The following is a 19,385-nucleotide window of genomic DNA, read 5'->3' as shown; positions in this document are numbered from 1 at the left end:
GGCCAAAGTCTAAAAAGGAAGCTTATGAGTTAGAAAATGCTTTCCCTCCTAACTAATGCATTTCCTGTATAATTCTATAAGCAGGAAATTATATTTCCTTTATGCTAATATATGATCACATTCTATTAATATGCATTTGTAGCATTAAATTTTATTTGGGAGTGCAACTAAAGATTCTTTTTCAGGATTTATTTATTTGAGAGAGAGAGAAAGAGAGAGGCAGCAGAGGGGATGGGCAGAGGGAGAGAGGAGAGAATCTGAAGCAGACTCCCCACTGACCACAGAGCCCAGTGCAGGCAGGGCTCAGTCTCACAGATCACTTTGAGATCATGACCTGAGCTGAAATAGGAGTCTGAGCCACCCAGGTGTCCCTAAAAATAACATTCTTAAAGAAATGAAAGAAATGAAGACAGTGCTTTCATTGTGTGTGTGTGTTCCAATAAAACATTATTTATAAATACTGAATTTCTTATATTTTCACATGGTATGGCATATTCATCCCCTTTTGATTCTGTTTTAAATTCCGGTATAATTAACATACAGTGTTATATGAATTTCGGGTGCGAGTCAACAATTCTGTAATTACTCCGTGCTCATCATGATAAACTCTTTACCTATTTCATCCATCCTCCCCCACATCCCTGCCACCTGGTAACCACCAGTTTGTCCTTCATAGTTACGATTCTGTGGTTTTTGTTTGTTTGTCTCCTTTTTTAAATTTTTTTTTTATTTTTTTAAAGATTTTATTTATTTATTGGTCAGAGAGAGACAGAGAGAGAGAGATCACAAGTAGGCAGAGAGGCAGGCAGAGGCAGAGGGAGAAGCAGGATCTCTGCCGAGCAAGGAGCCCGATATGGGACTGGATCCCAGGACGCTGGGATCATGACCTGAGCCAAAGGCAGCCGCTTAACCAACTGAGCCACCCAGGCGTCCCTTGTCTCTCTTTTTTTTAAAGACTTATTTATTTATTTGACGGAGAGAGATCACAAGTAGGCAGAGAGGCAGGCAGAGAGAGAGAAGAGGGAGCAGGCTCCCTGCTGAGCAGAGAGCCTGATGCGGGGCTTGATCCCAGGACCCTGGGATCATGACTTGAGCTGAAGGCAGAGGCTTTAACCCACTGAGCCACCCAGGCGCCCTGTCTCTTTTTCTTCTTTGTTCATTTGTTACATTTCTTAAATTCCACAAGGGGTGAAATCATATGGTCATATGGTATTTATCTTTCTCTGGCTGACTTATCTCACTTAGCATAATATTTTCTAGATCTAGATTGTTGCAAATGGCAGATCTCATTCTTTTTTATGGCTGAGATATATATATATATATATATATATATATATATATATATATATATCCCACTTCTTTGTCCACTCATCTGTCAATGGACACTTGGGCTGCTCCCATGATTTGGCTCTTGTAAATAATACTGCTATAAACATAAGGGAGCATTTATCTTTTCAGATTAGTGTTCTCATATTCTTTGGGTAAATACCTAGTAGTGGAATTACTGGACCATACCATAATTATATTTCTTAATTTGGGGGAGCAACTCTGTATTGGTCTCCCCAGTAACCGCACCAGCTTGCATTTGAGTTTTTTGAACAGATCTCAGATCCTTAGATCTCTCTCCCTTTTACTCACATTACTCTAGAGAATCTTGCCTCTCTTGTCTGGATTATAAGCTTTTCAAGAGCAAGAATCCTAATCCTTGTGTCCCCAGATCCTACAATTATTAGAGAAAATTTATTGAAATACGTGGAACATAAGCAATATTAACCTAAATAATTTATTTGGATAATAGCCATCTACTCAAAACAGCCAAACTGAGATGTTATGCCTCTAGGAGTGCAAGAAATCATTCAATTAGCTGCTTTAAAACTAAGGAATTAAAATATTCGCAATAGAAATGGCTCACACTAAAGGAATTATTTCCTTCTGTGTCTTTGTGGCATTCTTTCTTTTTTATTTATTTGTATTATATGAGTGGGGATTCTGGGATGAACAGAAATAAACTTGTATCTCCAATCCTCATGATGAACTAGAAGTCCATCCCGTTCTGCCCCGTGTCCCCTAAAGGACCGTGCACATGGTTACTTAACGTTCCCAGCTCTCCATTCCCTCTGAATCCTACCAAATGCTCCCTAACTTTTCAAGTATGAGGACCCACTTTCCAAAACCAAGCCCTATTGGAATAGCTCAGGGATCCGCTGATTGAGAAAGTACGTAAGTCGACATCTTCTGTGGGTTTAACCTGTGCCTGGCAGTTAGTCAGTAGATAGTAAACGTGGATATGTTGATTAGCTAATTACATCAGTATTTCTTGAATGAATCCACCCTGTAATCATTTATAACCCAACTATATATGTTATACTAACCACAACAGTCTCTATGTATGCTTGAGATGCCTGCATGGGGAACAATAGGTACATAATGGGAATTCTGTATTTGCTCATGTGTGATTTTGTCTATGAGAAGCATTCAATGAATACAGAAAACAACTGAATCAGGCCACATACAAACACCAAAACACATACCCTTGAAACCCCGGTGTATTGCCTCTTGTCACCACGTGTCAGGAGCCACGCCTACCCGGGGGTATGACAAATCTTCGTCTCACATCAGGTAATGCTCCTCGTGCCACTTCCAACACCTCACAGGCTGTGAGCCTTTCCAGGCCCAGAGTCACAATCAAACGTCGGGTCTTTTTCAAGATAAAGCACCATGTCCATCTCTTTTGGGTGTGTGTGTGTCTTTCCAAAGAACCGTTTTTTAAATCAAGTTATAATGAACACAACTGTTACATTCGTTTCAGGGGTACAAGGCAGTGATTTGACCAGTCTCTAGGTCATGCTGTCCTCACGAGGGGTGTAGCTGCTGTCTGTCACATAGACACCATTAGAGTACCACAGACCCTGTTCCCTATGCCACACCTCTTATCCCTGTGGCTTCTTGAACATTCCATCTCTGGGAGCCTGCATTTATCCTAATAGTTACATATATCTTAACCCTTTCTTGGGTACAAAACAATGTTGCTGTTTTAAGGCTCTTCTTTGAAATTGGGTCACTCCTGAGGTTTTTGAATGCTGTGTCCTCAGCCCCACTTTCCCATAAGCCCTGTGGGTTTTGTCCCATGTGAGCAGCGCAGTGATTTCTGGGAACGTATGTATTGCATCACAGCAGAACTAACTGTGCACGTACATATAAAGTGTATTAATTATCCAGCCAACTTCACTTTTCTGTAAGCTCATGGATTTAGGCATCGTGTCAGTTACAGTTCCTAGAGCTATAAAGTGATAATTTGTTCTGTTTTGCTTCTCAACATTTCTGAGTCAGGGATTCTGGATCATTCAAGATCTGACGAGAGGACGGAACACCAATAAGTAACAGATAATAAGGATTTGTTACAGAGATTAGACTTTGTATCACTGCAGGATCTGGTGGGGAAGCCAATGTAAGATGGTGTCTCAACAGGCCAGTAGCTCGAGGTGAAGCTAGACGGCCAGTAGAGCAGAATAGAGACGGGCTGGATCTCAAGGACAGACTGAGTCCGTGGAGACAGCTGGTCCATGTCTGATGATTCGATGTGACTTGCAGGAGTGCCTTGCCAAGGAAGTGCACTCATGCCTGACCCATGACTCAGAGAAGCTGAAGGATGTGGTCTGCTGGGTTCTGAGAGAGCTATGGGGCTGGCTTGTGCCTCTAGATCTGTGAGGACGGGAGCAAGCTGCCACAGGGCCTGGAGCTCCATGCCAACCTTCAGAGCAGCCGTGTGCCTACCGCTCCAGTTCCTCTTTCCAAGGAGAAAAGAGGTCCAGCTTTCAAAACAGTAGAACTTAACACAGTATCTCCCAAATCAGATCTCTCAGAGTGTCCAAAATACCCCTGCTAAAGTCCAGAGACTCCCCGACCTCAATGGGAAATACTGCCATAACAGCTCACTTTATGATCTAGCTTCAGTGGAAACACAGACACAAACACGAATGCAGCCCCGGGAAGTCTCCTATGAAGAAGTTATCCAGGTGGCCCAGAATATGTTCATGTTAATTTTAGGTTAAATTAGAAATAAAACATTTTAGACATCCTGTAGAGAACCTATGGCACCCTGAACTTATGATCCCCATTTGAGTAACTCCATGTGCAGTGACTAAAAATTGGCTGGGAAGCAGAGTTCCTTCTGCCAAGTAGCTCTTTGACTTTGAGCAAGTACCGTTAAGTTCTCTGAGACTCAGTTTCCTTCCATCTCTGAGACTCAGTTTCCTTCCATATGAAGTGGGGGCAAATAGCAGTGATTACATCATTGTTTATGAGGATTCAGCAAGACGTTGGAAGGGGTGTAAGAGGGTGTGTGTTACCCCAATAACACCAGAAGAATGCGAGCTCTCGTTTCATGATCATCACAGCTGTTACCATCATCGCAGCCATCATTCAGGGATTATTTCCATTTTTTTAGCTGGTTCCCTCTGACTGGGATAAGCAGCAAGGTCCAAAGATGGGACAACTGCCGTCTGAGAAGTTGAATACAAATCTGAGCTTGATGACCTTGAGGTTCAGAATAATTGGAGACAGTACCTGTTCTATGAGCAGAGGTTTCTGGTCTGGACAGGGGCAGCAAGTACAGTTTCCATCTCTCGGGGAACTGCTGCCGTGTGTAGAGAAACTGTGTGATATAATAGGGGAGCTCTGGGCAGAGGGCTGGGGACTTTGGACCCTTTACCTGCTCTGCAACTCACTGCAGTGAGACCTGAGCCAAGCCCCTCTCTTCGTGGTCTCCATCCAGAGGAAGAAAGACAGAACAAGTGTTAAAATCTGAGGTCAGACACTGGCACTCATAAGCCATATTTTTCTTTGACCTACAGGCATGTCAGAAAGCTTTTGGTCAGAAATCAGAAACATCTGCATGAAAGTCTTGTCTTAAAAAAAAGTCAAATAAATGAAGGGTGCAATCTGGCATTCCTACCTGCCACCCATCTGCGTCTGGTAGACGGTAAGCTCGGCAGGTCTCCACAAACCCCTCCCTCTATTGTATCACCGACTAGGAGGCTGTCCCTTGACATTTCTCATTGTCCTTGAAAGGATGCTTTTCTTATAATACAGATATACTTTTCTCCATCTGATTCAAGCCAAACTGGGGTGGGGGGAGTGAAAGATGGCTCTCCGGATCCTTGGGTCTCAGCAAAACCGAGCTAGGAAAGAGAAGTCTGTTCCTACCAGTCTGTATGCAGAGCCAATGTGTGTCAACTGCTGCAAGTTGAGAGGTCCTTGTAAAACAAATCACTGAGGTCAAGGTGGCTAAACCCCCTCCAATGTGTGTGCTGCCTTTCTGCTTGTGTGGGAATGCCAAAGCCTCGGATCAGGACACGGTGAGGCCAGAGATGGAAATGCAGTTCCTGTTGGGTTGGCACAGTCACTATTCCAGCCGCGTGCATTTCAGTGAGGTCTATGCCTCTTACGTACAGGAGCAAAGTTTTACTCTTTAAAACTACATGCCCAATTTCACGGAGGAGCGGCTGGGACTTTGTCCCCCAGCAAAATCACACTTTGGTAACTTTTGTTGGATTTATAACTTGGGGCAGACACTGGGAAGGCAGGTCTGAGACAGCTGCCCCACTCCCCTGGGAATTAGCCACGTGGTGAGGGTTTGTCTAGAGTTAAAATATGGAAATCCAGGAAAAGACCTTGGCTCTTGGGAAATAAGATACTAACAAGGTCACCAAGTCTTATCCTCACCGTCTCCTTGGGAGAGACAGAGGGAAGAGAGTTCACTTCTCTCATCATTCATTTCTCCAACTTCCAAATGCTCCACCCTTCACAACATGCTTAGGGAAAGCACGTAAGGTAATAGGTATGTTTCATCCAATCAAAGTTATATTTTTTAAAGATTTTATTTATTTATTTATTTATTTATTTTAGGGAGAGAGAGAGTGTACGCACAAGCAGTGGGTAGGGGCAGAGGGAGGAGAGGATCTCCAGCAAACTCCACACTGAGCATGCAGCACGATGTGGGGCTCGATCTCATGACCCTGAGATCATGACGTCAGCCAAGTTAAGAGTCGAACGCTCAACTGACTGAGCCAAGCCCCCATCCAAAGTTAGCATTTAAGTAGAAGCAATTCTGGAAGAGCTTGCCATCGTGAGAATGACATGGACTTCGAATTCTCTCAGCCTGCACCTCGCTGGGCCACATGTTACCTCTCCAGCCTTGGGAAACTCCACTTGCTTCCCACTCTTTATTTCCCCTAGTGAAAACCAGGACCCAGTACAGGGCACCCCCCCTCCCACCGCAGTGCACAGCTTTTGGCACATGATGGGAGCTGGAGAGATACAAAGTATTGCTTCTTTAAACCTCCAGTCCCCAGTACAGCCTTGAAACACATGACTGGGTCCAATTTTTGAGTCTGGAGCCTTGAACAGATACAAAGACCCAGCATCCCTACCGCTGAAGAATATATTTTTGTGTCCTGGCAGCCGGAATGATTTGAGCTTCCCATCATAGACAATTGTCAGAGCAAAATCATCCTTATCAGGATTTCGGCTTTAAGATGCGGGGTTCTTTTTTTGTTGTTTTGTTTTTAATCTTGGCCCAAAACGATTTGCCAAGCTCTAGTTGTATATTTTTATTGAGGGGGAAAAAAAAAAAGAAGAAGAAGAAACCCTGTGATTTCACACTTTCCTGTTACTGTTTGCTACCTTCTGACAGCTTTCACTACTTGGATTGGAATTCTGAGTTTGTCATGGACAGATGAGGTGAGACATTTTAAAGTCGCGGATGTTCTCGGGGAGCACAGACCGATCTGCTCAGGCTCAGGCTTTAATTTTCCACCTCACTGATTCCACGTCCCACAGCCCCCCTGAAGCCCTGGCAAGGACTCCCGGGGGCCATCCTGTGCCTAGAATTCCTCCCCGCCTTGTAGGCCTCCTCCCATGGCCTCACCCTCATGAATAACCCCCTGTGTGTTTCCCTCGTCCAGGCCGAGTCGGTTTCTCCTTCCATGGGGCCATCATGGGGCGTGATGTTCTATCTCCTTCCTGTCTTTGTTCCACCAACATTCCCTGAATGGCCACCATGTAGCAGAGTCGTCAATCAACACCGAGGGCTTAAAAGATCTCCCTCAAGTCACGGGAGCCCATCATCTGGTTAGGGAAATGATGCACTATTGGGTAATGACAAATGGACGAAGGACCCCCAGGAGGCAGGTGTTCATCGTGGTTTTACCAGTCAAGTGTGGATAATGCTGCAGGGTCACCACCACTAACAATAAACTTCCAGCAGCTTAACCTGACGGATACAACTACCTCAGTTTTCCATTGCTGTGTAACAAATAAACTTAAAGCCATACACGTTGGCACCCCGTGTTTCTGTGGGTCGGGCATCCAGCAGGTTCTGGCTGAGTCCCCTGCTCAGGGGGCCACAGGCTAAATGACCTGTCTGTGAAGACTGTGCCTTCATCTGGAGTCCTGACTACCGAAGCCCCCTCAGGCAGTTGGCAGAATTGACCCCCTTGTGGTTTTAGGACTACGGTCCACGTTCTCTTCCTAGCTGTCAGCCAGGACCACTTTGAGCAACTGGAAGACACTCGAGAGTCCTTGCCACGTGGCCTCCTCCCGTCTCATGCTTCAGGTCTTCTCTTGAAGAACTCACCTGGTTAGGTCAGGCCCACCCAGGATAATCTCCCTTTCTATTAACTCAGACTGATTAGGGACCTTAATCACATCTTCAAAATTCCGTATAGCAGCACTTCTACTATTGCTCGACTGAATCACTGGGAGAAAGTGTGTATACCAGGGAGCAGGGTCGCGGGGGCCCACGCTAGAACTCAGCTTGGCACAGCACTGTCGGTGTATTTCTTCCTCTCGACGTCCCTGGTTGTCCACTCTGTCCCAGGTGCAGCCTCCATATGTCCCCTCATGGTGGGCACCGTCCTCACTGACCATTACCTGCTGATAGAGCTACCCCGAGAAAGACACAGGGTTATCCTGTTTGTATTTCTTTGAACAAAGACCAGCCGGTGGTACTGAATCGCTTAAAGGAATTTGGGGGGAAAAATTAGACCTTGTATTAAAAAGAAGAAAAATTTGAAGTCTCTAGGGGCAGTGCCTAGGACCATCACATGGCTGAGAGTACAGACTTTGAAATCAGACTTTTCCATTCACGTGCTGTGGAATTTGGGGTGAGTGGCTTCAGTTTTTTTTTGTGCTTTTATAATTTAATCTGTTAGTTAAAAAGACACATCAATAGCATAAGCTAACTCAGAGGTTTGGCGTGAGGATTAAGTTAGCGGGAGCGTGTCAAGCGGTAATTGTCAGGAACGGTGGCTGTGCCCGTGACTCGTGATTTGTGTTCGACAATGAAGAATTCTTGACTCTGTTGCAAACCCCTGACTCATCGAGAGCTTGTCAGCCGGCATATGGGGAATTGCCAGGCTAGATCTTCATCCTATAAATATTTGCTGAGTGCACATGGGCTCTGGGAATTGTATCCAGTAAACAGGCCCTGGAGATGGAGCAGTAATCTGGACAGACACAGTCCTGCCTTCACGGAGTTTTCATCCTAGAAGAAGGAGACCAGAGATAATGAACACTGTGTCAGATGCGGGTAACTGGTATGGAGGCAAAAATCCAGCAATTTGCATGTGATTCTCAAGGGAAAGTCACAGACCCAGGCGACACGTATGTGGAGAGCAGAGAAGTGACAGGGCCACCTAGCTACAGGCAAGGGGGTGTTGCAGCAAAGCGGCAAAGGCCCTGGATGTTTGAGGCCCAGCAAGGTTCCGGTGTGGAGATGGAGAGGGTGGCTTGGAGAAGTGGCTGAGTGAGTCATGGTGGTGGCCAGGAGCCAGGAGTGATGGTGGAACGGGAGGCCAGCGTTGCTGAGGTCAGGCTCTGCAACTGGTCAGAAATCCTGCTTTTAAGCAGAATGAGAGGGGACCCAGTGCAATGGCTGGAATGGAGTCATGACGTGATCCACATATTTTCAAAGGGTCTCTTTATGGTGTGGGGTTTGTTCGGAGTCCGGGCTGCAAGGCTCTGATTTCCAGACTCATCTACGGCTCGTGTCTCTTGGCTTGGGGCATCTCTGATGGACGCCCTGCCGGGCTCTGGCATCCTACCTGCCTGCCCCCTGGAACTCCCCCGCCCTGGCCCTGGTTCAGATGTCCTCCTCTTGTTTCTGAACCCACGGCTCTGGATGGTTGAGATGCCTGGGAATTTTCCCCAGCTACGCTCTCCTTGCTCACCTGCGCTAGAGAATGTCCCCCCGGCTGGACAAGGACGACTCTGGGTCAGGCTTCTCGACAGGGACTATAAAAAGCCACTTAACCCCTCCACCCACATGGATGTGAAATACAGCTTGGTCCTTCCAACGGGGGCCGGCGGAGCAGTCGAATGCATTTCTGAGGCCGGCGGCACAGGTAGTAATGAGCACTTGGGGGGGGAGAAAGAAATATGAACCATGATTCATGCTGCAGACTGGAGCCAGGACCAGTGGTTCTGGAACATCCTGATTCGATTTTCATCTTGTGTTAGCAGCCGCAGGTCAAGTTACCGTCCGCCGTGAGAGGTGGCATCATCCAGATTGACACGCAGGTAATTACGCTATTTGTCTTCATACAAAACGCTCTCAGCTGGGAGCCAATTGTGCAGGGCTGGAGAAGTCCAGGGACAGAAGTCCCTCCAGCAGGAGAGGAGAGCGTGCGTCCTTGACTGTGGGCTGTGCGAAGCCGGGGACACGCGCCCTCCCCCGGGGAAAGACGACTCATGTCTCCGGGGTTTTCGCCGCACAGGTCCCATCATTCACACAGCCTGGTTCTGAGCCCTGGTCCTGGGGCTCCTCCGTCCTCCCCGCAGAGCCTCTAGTTGGGTCTCCAGACTCCCCCCGCCACCGCCGTTCCAGCCCGCGGGCTGCTTTCTGGTTGACCTGCCCACATGTGCCCGCTCGCCTTTCATTCCTCTTAAGCATGTCCTTCCACAACCTCTTTCCAGCTCTCCCTCTCCTTTTCTTGGGAGTTCACGTGCCCTACCTAACAGCGAGAAACCGGTTTTCTGGACACAAGCCCAGTGGTGACATTACTTACTTGCTTCAAAGCCTTTGCTGCTTCTTCTTACCTACAGAACAGAATCCTCAGCTCCATCTCACATCCAGATGCTGCCGGACTGGCCTCCGTTTGCTTCTGAAAAGCCTCTTGCAGCCTCGCTTTGCAGGACCCAATCACTGCACCATCCACTCCCCCTCCTTCGTTTTGCCAGGGGGCGTGGACCGAGGCCGAGGCCCCCGTGAGTGACAGGTGCCACCAAGACAGGAAGCCCTCATTCCTGAGAGCCATAAGGAGGGACAGGGGCCACCCCTTGGGGAGGAGGCCAAAAGTAGGGCTGGAGACATGGAAGAACATGACCTTGAGCTTCCAGTCCTGGATTTCTGTATGTATGTTGGCATATTCTCTGCATCTGCGTGTGTTTTTCTGGATGTAGGTGTAGATGCTGTGGGTGTGGGCACGGGATGGACGCAGAGACACAGATATAGACGGATGTGGATCTGGGTAGATGTGGGCGTGAACACGGACCCACATCTACAGACATAGTTACGTCCATCCCCACATCCCTCCCCGATCTCTTTCCAGCAAAATCCCTTACAAAGTTCTCCACACTGGGCTCCCAAACTCTCACTTCCAATGTGTCCCCAATCAGCCCACGGGGCACTCACACCCCTCGTGACTCGGAAACAGGCCCCAACCCTCTCGTGAGTCGCTTCTACGGCTCAGCCCACCGTGCTCAGCTCACCGTGCCTGCCCCTCCAGCAGCAGTCACGGCCACCCCACTTCTGCGTGAAGACCTTGACACCAACCAGGCTGGTTTATGCCTACTTACTTAGTCGCTTCTTTCTCAAACTTACCCTGGATGCCTCCTGGTCTAGGAACGTGGGAGCCACCCTGCGCGGGGCTGGGCTCTCCCCTCCCAGAGCAGAGCATGAATGGAGGAGAGGAGGCCGCCACTGCCGTGCTGTAGAGAGATCTCTGCTAAAAGCTCTCAAATGTTCTCCGTCTCCTGGGTCTCCTCTCTGCATTCCAGAGACACATGTCCAGGCCCACTGGGTATCTCTTTTAGGAGTCTTCAGGCATTCCAGTTAATCTTCCCAAAGCAGCACTATGGATTGCCCTGCTCAATCACTTACCAACGACGCCCACACTCAGGCCAAAATGGAAGAGTCCTCCTCTCCCTCTTGCACACCTCACGGTAGTACTGTCCTCTGGCGGGACCTCCAAAACCTCCTGAACAGCCTAATCCAGCCTCCCACCCCCAACTGCCAGTCTAGTCCTAGCCCATCCTCCTTATCTGCACTACAGCAACACCTCCTGCCTGGTCCCCTCGCTTCCCATCCCCCTCCCCCAGATCTTCCACAGGGTCATTCCCGAAGACCTTTCATAGATCTTCGTCACTCTTAGAATTAAAACCCAAGCCTCCTACTCAGTCTCTGAAGGTGATGGGGCTCTCTTTCTCTCTGATCTCAGCTCTTCTCCTATTCCCCCAAAGACCCTGCATTCAGAGTCCCTCCAGTATGACACGCTGCTTCCTGCCACAGGACATTTGCACTGCAGCTGGTGGTTCCCTCTCTTCCCTGCCAGAACTTTGCTTGGCTGTCTCCTTCCCAATGTCTGAGTTTCAGCTCAGATGTGCTCTCTGAGATTTTCCCGCTCATCTCCCTGAGACTGGTACTCTGTCATATGACCCCATGCTATCTAGTCCTTTTCAATATCTTTGTGTTTTGTATATGTGTGTCTGTGTTTTTAAGCATTACACTGTCTCTATGTAGCTCCCCTAGAATAAAACTCTCTTAGAACAGGAATAATTATCCTTTACCTATTGAATCCCTTATGTCTAAAATGGTGTCTTGTTAACAATTGCTCTCTGGTAAGTTACAGAGCACATCACGTGTCCATGGAGCTGCAGCCCAAGGCTGTCAGACCTGGGTGTAACCCTCAGGGAGGGGAGTAGAGTTCAAGGAAGGGACCCTGAGGGGGATGGCAGGGCTCTGGGGACATAGAGCGGAAGCAGATCTTCACTCAGTCTCCCAGACTTGGTCTCCACACCCCTCGGGGTGGCCGGGCAGCCTGGTTTGCAGAATGAGTCCCCTGTCTGACGGCACCCCTGGGTGGTGCTTGGCTTTAGGTCTGATTCTTGAGTAAGCATTCCAGTGGTCTTGAAAACAGATGAGCACAGATGCCAGGCAGAGTAAAGGGGCACGGGCCATGTGGGTGCCAGAGCCCAGTGGGGCGAGGAGGGAGTCCACAGAGGGGGTGGCGGGGAGGACAGCTGGCTCAGATGCCGAAGTCACATGGTGAGGAGGACCTCCGTGGCGTTAAGGGGCGGGGATGGAGGGTTGGCATCTGGACACCAGCCGACCGACAGCAGCAAGATTGAGGTCCTGGGGTGTCTAAGTGAGAAGGGATCTGAAGGCTGTCATGCTCGGAGTTGGAGCTGAAGAGGCAGCTACCACCCCACACAGAGAACAGGCGACCACGCACCGGGAGGAGGAGAGGGGATTGCCGGTCACCCTGCTGCGCCGCCGAATCTGGAGGAGGGTGTGCTCTGAAAACCGGGGACAAGGAGCCTGGGTGTCTCTGCCAGACAGAGCTCGGAGGGACTTGGTCCCCTTCCCCACCCACCGGGCATCAGAGAGAACAGGGGCCGGGACCCACCGGACTTTGGGAGGAAACTCATGGATGGAGGAAACCCATCTCCATCCCGCAGCCCAGATGTGCAGGTATTAGAACGAGTCAAGTCCATTAAAATTCCAGACACAGAGAATGTGGCTGTTAATGACCATGCTTTATGAGCCTTCCAAGCAGAGGCTCTAACAAATGGATTCGAAACAGAGAAAAGCCCTTGACGAACATGTATTCAATCACACAAAGCCAAGAGCCCTGCTTTTTACTGGATGGCAGAGAACCCTGAAGTCTCAGCAGACCGAGCTTAGTCTGAGCAGAGCACATTGTGTAGCCCCGGGCCGGTGAGGGATGGGCCCTAGACTACCCCAGGTTCAGTGGATGCAGTCCCTGTGGCAGGACAGGCCACACCAGGCTGCTGCGATGCTCAGAGCTTCTCTCCCCAGAGGACCTCCTTGTTCATCGGGGAGAGTCCTTCCGTGTGCTGAATCAGTCCCTGGGCCTCTGCCGCCTCGGCTCGGACAAAGGAGAAGGGAGGCTGACTCTCCTCGGGCTCCAAGCCTGTAGAAAGCAGGACCGGACGGCCCAGAGGGTCTCTTCGGAGAGCGGTGGTCCTGGAGGTGGCTTGAAGTGACAGTAAGGGTGAGTGTGGGAGGTGTGGGAAGTGGAGGGGGGGAGTCAGAGGCAGGAGAACCAGGCCGGGGGAGGGCCAGGTGGTCCTGTGGACGATGCAAAGCTGACCGTGTGTAAAGGAGAAAAGGAGAGAGAGAGAATGGAGGGAGGGAGAGAGGTGGACCTGTTAGACAGGGAACTGGACAGAGAGAAATAAAGGAGACAGACATGGAACGGGAGAGACAGGGGAGAGTAAAGCAGCATGGAAGCGGGAGGGAGAGGGGGCAGCGGGAGGCAGGTGCAGAGCAGCCTGGTTTGGGGAGGGAGGGGAAGGAAGGGGAAGGGGGAGAGGCAAACCTCAGGAGCTCAGTTGGGAAGAAATGGGGACACAGCGCAAGAGAGGTAGTGCATGGGTAGGGAAGGAGGAAGTGATCCAGCAGGGAGCGAGCCTGGAGGGAGAGGACAGATGACAAAGGGGCCGAAGGAGCTGCAGTCAGGAGAGGTGGCGCTGGGCTGGCGATGGAGGGGGCTTCTGCTCTCTCCCTGCTCCTCCCCGTTCCCTGATGAAAGGACGCCTCCTTGGCTCAGGTCTGGAGAGGGCAAAGCAAAGGGAGGCTCCCGTGCAGGAAGCTTGACAGCTGGGTGCACCTTTTCACCCAAACGGAGGGGAAAGCAGAGGAGGCATGGTTACCCCATGTCCACAGCTTAACCTCCCTCCCCGAGAAAGCAGGCTGTCAGCAAGCCCCAGACTCCTAGCCGGCTGACCGCTGAAGAGAGGAGGCAGCAGAGAGCAGGGATGGGGACCTGGGCCACAGGCACGCCCAGGGAGGGGCCCCCATGGTCCTGGGCAGCACCAACCCCGGTCTAGAATCTCCAGGGTCGCTGCAGGCCTTGGACCAGATCCCCAGGGCACAGAGCTCCTAGCCGGTCTCTAGGGTGATGGCAACAATGAGAAGGTCCCCACTCCTGCAGGTTCCCAAGGGTCCCCGGCGTGCAATCTGGTGGCTGCGGCACGGGAGGGCCCACGGCCGGTGCAGGAAGCCAGGCAGGCCGGGGAAGCTGCTGCTGGCCAAGGGCTGGCCCGCGGGTGCAGGGTCTTCTGGCCCCCAACTCAGGGCTGCTCCTGCATGCGGGCGGAGTCGGGGTAGGGGGCAGTGAGCCCCTCCGTGCGGGGCCCACTGTCTGTGGCTCTGCTGAAGGGCTTCCGTGGCTGCCCCGGTGAGAGCCCCCGGCCCCTCTTCTCCAGGTCACGGGTTCTTCTGTGTCACGGTGTAGGTCCTGGTAGGTGTTCCGGGGTCTGCTACACTGAGCCCATGTGCCTCGTGAGCAGTGACCCCCGCTGCCCAGAGGACCCCGGCCGAAGAGGGGGTGTTCCAGAGCCTCCGGAGATGGCTCATCTCTCCACGCGCCCCTCAGAACACGGCGACCCTTGTTTCTGGAGAACTTGACAGACGAACGGAAGCACGGGCTCTCCAGTGTGGCCTCTGGCGGGAAAGACGCGGTCGAGCTGCTGAATGAGTGAGCGCACGCCTGCTCCTGCCCCTCCTGGGTCTGGTCGCTCGTGGAGAAGGAGACGCTGGCCGCCGCAGAGCCCCTGTCTGCTTCAGGCCTTGCCCGCCCGCCACCCTGTGACCTGAGGAGCTTCCTTCAGCTCCAGAGGTGAGACTAAGGTCACCTGCCCCCAGGGTGGCAAAGCGGCCAGGAGGCCTCAGGCGCCCAGGGGGCACAGACACGGGAGGATGGTTCTTCAACGGTGTTGACTGCAGAGTCTCCCACAACATCTCCAGATTCTGTCTTCAGAGCGCTCAGGAAAGTGCTGTTCTCCCTGGGTGCTGCCCAGAAGTTGTGTTCCGGGATGAACGGCATCCAGGCCTCTCCCGACGGTGGCCTCCTTGAGAATGGGGGGAGTCCTGTTCACCTTGCTGTCCCCGCGCCCAGGGCCATGTCTGCGGCGCTAACACGAACGAGCATCCATCTGGGGACAGACACTTCCAGCCCCGTCTCCATGGTGTCCTTTGTCCTTGGGACCCCCCCGCCACACCACCCCGCCCCACCACACCACGAGAGAGTAAGACCTGCTCCCAGCGTAGGCAGCTCTGTAACTCCTGCCAAGGTCTCTATTCTTGTCTGACTACGGGAACCTTCCGGAAGGGAACCAGGGTGAGACCGGGCCAGAAAACCTCACAAACGTCTCCATAGCAACAGTTTGTCTGGCAACACACAAAGAATGGTGGTTAATTAAGCAGTCAGAGGTCAAGTTGTCGGCGTGAGGCCTCCTTGGAAGGGCACATCTCAGAACAGGGCTGGCCTCCTTGTCCTCACTCCGGCTTCCCCGAACCCCGGGGCTGGAAGAGGTGGACACGACTGGCCACTGCTCTTCAGCAGAAACGGGAAGTTGGTCTGGAAACGGCTGTGTCTGGCCCTGCCTTGTTTTATGCATCTTTTCGGGTCTCACATGCCTCGAGGACAGAGTCTTCCCTGGACTCCATGTTCTCTCCCGTCTTAAGTGAGCCTCCCAGCCACTTCCCTGGTTTTAGTAACTTAGTATCTATAGCCACAGGCCACACTTGTCACCCTGTCAACACAAAATAGCATCATGAAAAGAACCTGAAGATGAGATGAGATGAGATGGGAAGGGAAGGGAAGGGAGAAGGGAAGGGAGAAGGAAAGGGAGAAGAGAGAAGGGAGAAGGCAGAAGGGAAGGGAGAGAAGGGAGAAGGGAGAAGGGAAGGGGGAGAAGGGAAAGGGGAGAAGGGAAGAGGGGAAGGGAAGGGGGGAAAGGGAAGGGGGGAGGGGAAGGAGGGGAAAAGGGGAAAATGGGGGAGGAGAAGGGGAAAAGGAAAAAGGGGGAGGGGAGGGGAAAAGGGGGAATGGAGGGGGAAAGCGGAAAGGAAAGGAAAGGAAAGGAGGAGAAGCAAAATGATGACCCAGACATAGCACGTCCCTAATCATGTCAAACCAAGCCAGGAACGCAAACCCCCTTCCGCTTAGTAATTTAACACATGGCACCTCCTTTCCCAAGGAGAATGTGTGTGAAAACGCACATTTGGAGTCGGCTCTTGGCAGATAGCCTGGAAAACACACGAACATCCTCAGAAAGAACTGGTGGGAAGCGGACAAGGGCCACCCAGGTCAAGGTTGCAGCCGGGGGTTCCCTGCATGCTCCAACCTGACCCTCCTCAGAGCTGGAGAGGGGAGCTGTGTGTGTGTGCGTGTGCGTGTGCATGTGTGTGTGTGTGTGTGTGTGAGAGAGAGAGAGGGAGAGGAGAGAGAGAGACAGGTTCCTAACCACTTAGATGTAAAAAGGCACTCCAGCCCCTCACAGCTGTGTTTTGAGAACCACAGGATGAAATCTAAGGGAACACATTTTGAAAAACACGTAAAACCACTATTTGGTTTGAAAGGAAGGGCTTCCCTAACAGGATTTAAATAAACAAATGAGCAAAGTTGACTCTGTTGTTTTTAAAGAACAACGGGGTGATGTTGCAGGTAGATCGGTTTGCCCTATTTGGGGGTCCGGCGACCTTACCCTGGCATGCATCTCACGCACCTTAAGTCCACAGTGCTATGTGTCCAGTATATCTCAATAAAGCTGGACGGACAGAAAACTAACCCTCACACAGATCCCGTGAAGGACACGGTAGCTCCAGTTACAGGGGAGGACATCTGCGACGAGACAGAGTTTGACTTCTTCTTTGCCAAGCTGAATACCGTTTACTTCTCTTTGTTGTCTGATTGCCGTTGCTAGGACTTCTAGTATATGTTGAACAAGAGTGGCGAGTGGGCATCCTTGTCGTGTTCCTGACCTCAAAGGGATGGCTGTCTGCTTTTCCCCACTGAGAACGAGATTCGCTGTGGGTTTTTCATGGATAGATTTTATGAAGTTGAGGAATGTTCCCTCTATCCCTATACTTTGAAGCGTTTTCATCAGGAACGGATGCTGGATTTTGTCAAATGCTTTTTCTGCATCAATTGAGAGGACCATGTGGTTCTTCTCTCTTCTCTTATTGATGTGTTCTATCACACTGATTGATTTGCGAATGTTGAACCAACCTTGCAACCCGGGGATGAATCCCACCTGGTCATGGTGGATAATCTTTTTAATGTGCTGCTGGATCCTATTAGCTACGATCTTGTTGAGAATCTTGGCATCCATATTCATCAGGGATATTGGTCTGAAATTCTCCTTTTTGATGTGGTCTTTGCCTGGTTTGGGGATCAGGGTAATGCTGGCTTTATAGAAAGAGTCTGCAAGTTTTCCTTCTGCTTCTATTATTTCTTCTTTGGTCCACAGTTGCCACCGAACTGGAAACAGCCAAGATGTCCTTCAACAGATGAATGGGTAAAGAAGATGTGGTCCATATATACCATGGAATACTACACAACCATCAGAAAGGACGAATACCCAACTTTTGTATCAACATGAATGGGACTGGAGGAGATAATCTGAGTGAAATAAGTCAAGCAGAGAGAGTCGATTACCATATGGTTTCACTTACCTGTGGAGCATAAGGAATAACACGGAGGACGTTAGGAGAAGGAAAGGAGAAGTGAATTGGGGGAACTCAGAGGGGAAGACGAACCATGAGAGACTGTGGACTCTGAGAAACAAACAGGGGAGGGGAGTGGGGGATGGGTGATCCTGGTGGTGGGTATTTTGGAGGACACAGATTGCATGGAGCACTGGGTGTGGTGCATACACAATGAACCTTGGAACACTGAAAAAATGTTTAAAAAATTAAAAAAATATATATATTTGTGCCAGGAATAAATTGTTGGTTTTTTAAATTATTTTTAAATAAATAAATAAATAATAAATTTGAAATATTACTTATTTGGTCCTTAAAAAAAGGTGGGGGGAGGGAGAGAGAGAGAGACCCTGAAGAGATCTCTGTACTCTCAGCCATACGAGTACATAAGGAGCAAGCGGCTCTCTGCAGCCCGGGAAAAGAACCCCCGACACTAACCACGCGTGGTGGTCCCTGCTCTTGAACTTCCAACCTCCAGAACCATAAGAAATACATTTGTTGTTAAGAACAAAAAACCAAACCTAAACAAACCAAACCAAAACAAAACAACACAACAACAACAACAACAACAACAAAAAACAAAGTTATTCTGTTGCTCAGCAGAGGTTCTGGGCATGTGGCTGGGGTACGAAAGGCTGCAGGGGGCCTCCTGGCCTGCACAGCTCCTGAAGGACGGGAGGAAGGTTCAGTCACAGCTGCTGAACTCAGTCGGGGAGAAGTTCTGGGTGTCAGAAGCCAGAGCCCAGGGGCTATAGATCAGAGATCCTGGAGCCTCAACAAGAACACAGACTGCGTGACCAAATGATCCCCTAGCCAAGATGGACATTTCAGGCTTCTGCCCCTGGAAGAGGAGCGAGCTTTTCTTACCTGTCCCACACAGGAGAAGCCCTAGGATCCCAAACTCACACGGTGGTCTTTAGGAGGCCCCCAGTCTCTGTCACCCTTCACTGAGCATCCCCTGTGTGTCCACTGAGCGTCTGGGTCAGAGAGCAGACCTTCTGCTCCCGGGGCACAGACTCAACTCTCCCTGCTCCTTCCTTCCCCAGGGCGTGCCAAGGAGGGGACAGAAACTTGCAGGGACCAGTCCTCTGGCTGTAGCCATTGGCAGGTGGAGAGTGAGGGTTTGTGTGTCCCTTCACAAAACTCGGCAGTGTTCTCAGATGGTAAGGATGAAACCCTCCCCTTTGCAGCTCTGCAAAGCTTTGGGGTGCTGGACTCTGACCAAGTTCTGGGTGTTCCTAAATTCGGAGGCCCTGAGCTTGGGTTGAAAGAAGTGTCACTCTAAAAAGTGGGGAGCGTAAGGCACCAGGATGCTTCTGCAAAGAGGGAGGCACTAGGGAAGGTTTGCAGGTAGGTAGACCCCACAGGGCTCAGCATCTCCCAGGAAGACCTCTCAGAACACAAGACTGATACCATCCCCCAGAGATCTGGATTCTGGAGCAGATTTGAGAATTTATAATGTCAAAAGCAAAGTTTCCTTGTAACCTTGGATCCCCTGGCATATCGGGGTTGTATTGAGAAGTAGAACGAGACTTTGTACTCAAAGCCTAGGAAAATCTCTCTCTCTCTCTCTGAGCCTCATTTTTTTTTT

The sequence above is a fragment of the Meles meles genome, chromosome 1 (genome assembly GCF_922984935.1).
Source record: "Meles meles chromosome 1, mMelMel3.1 paternal haplotype, whole genome shotgun sequence".
In the NCBI taxonomy this organism is placed as follows: Eukaryota; Metazoa; Chordata; class Mammalia; order Carnivora; family Mustelidae; genus Meles; species Meles meles.
The sequence above is the reverse complement of the archived record's forward strand: the minus strand, read 5'-3'. Positions refer to the sequence as shown.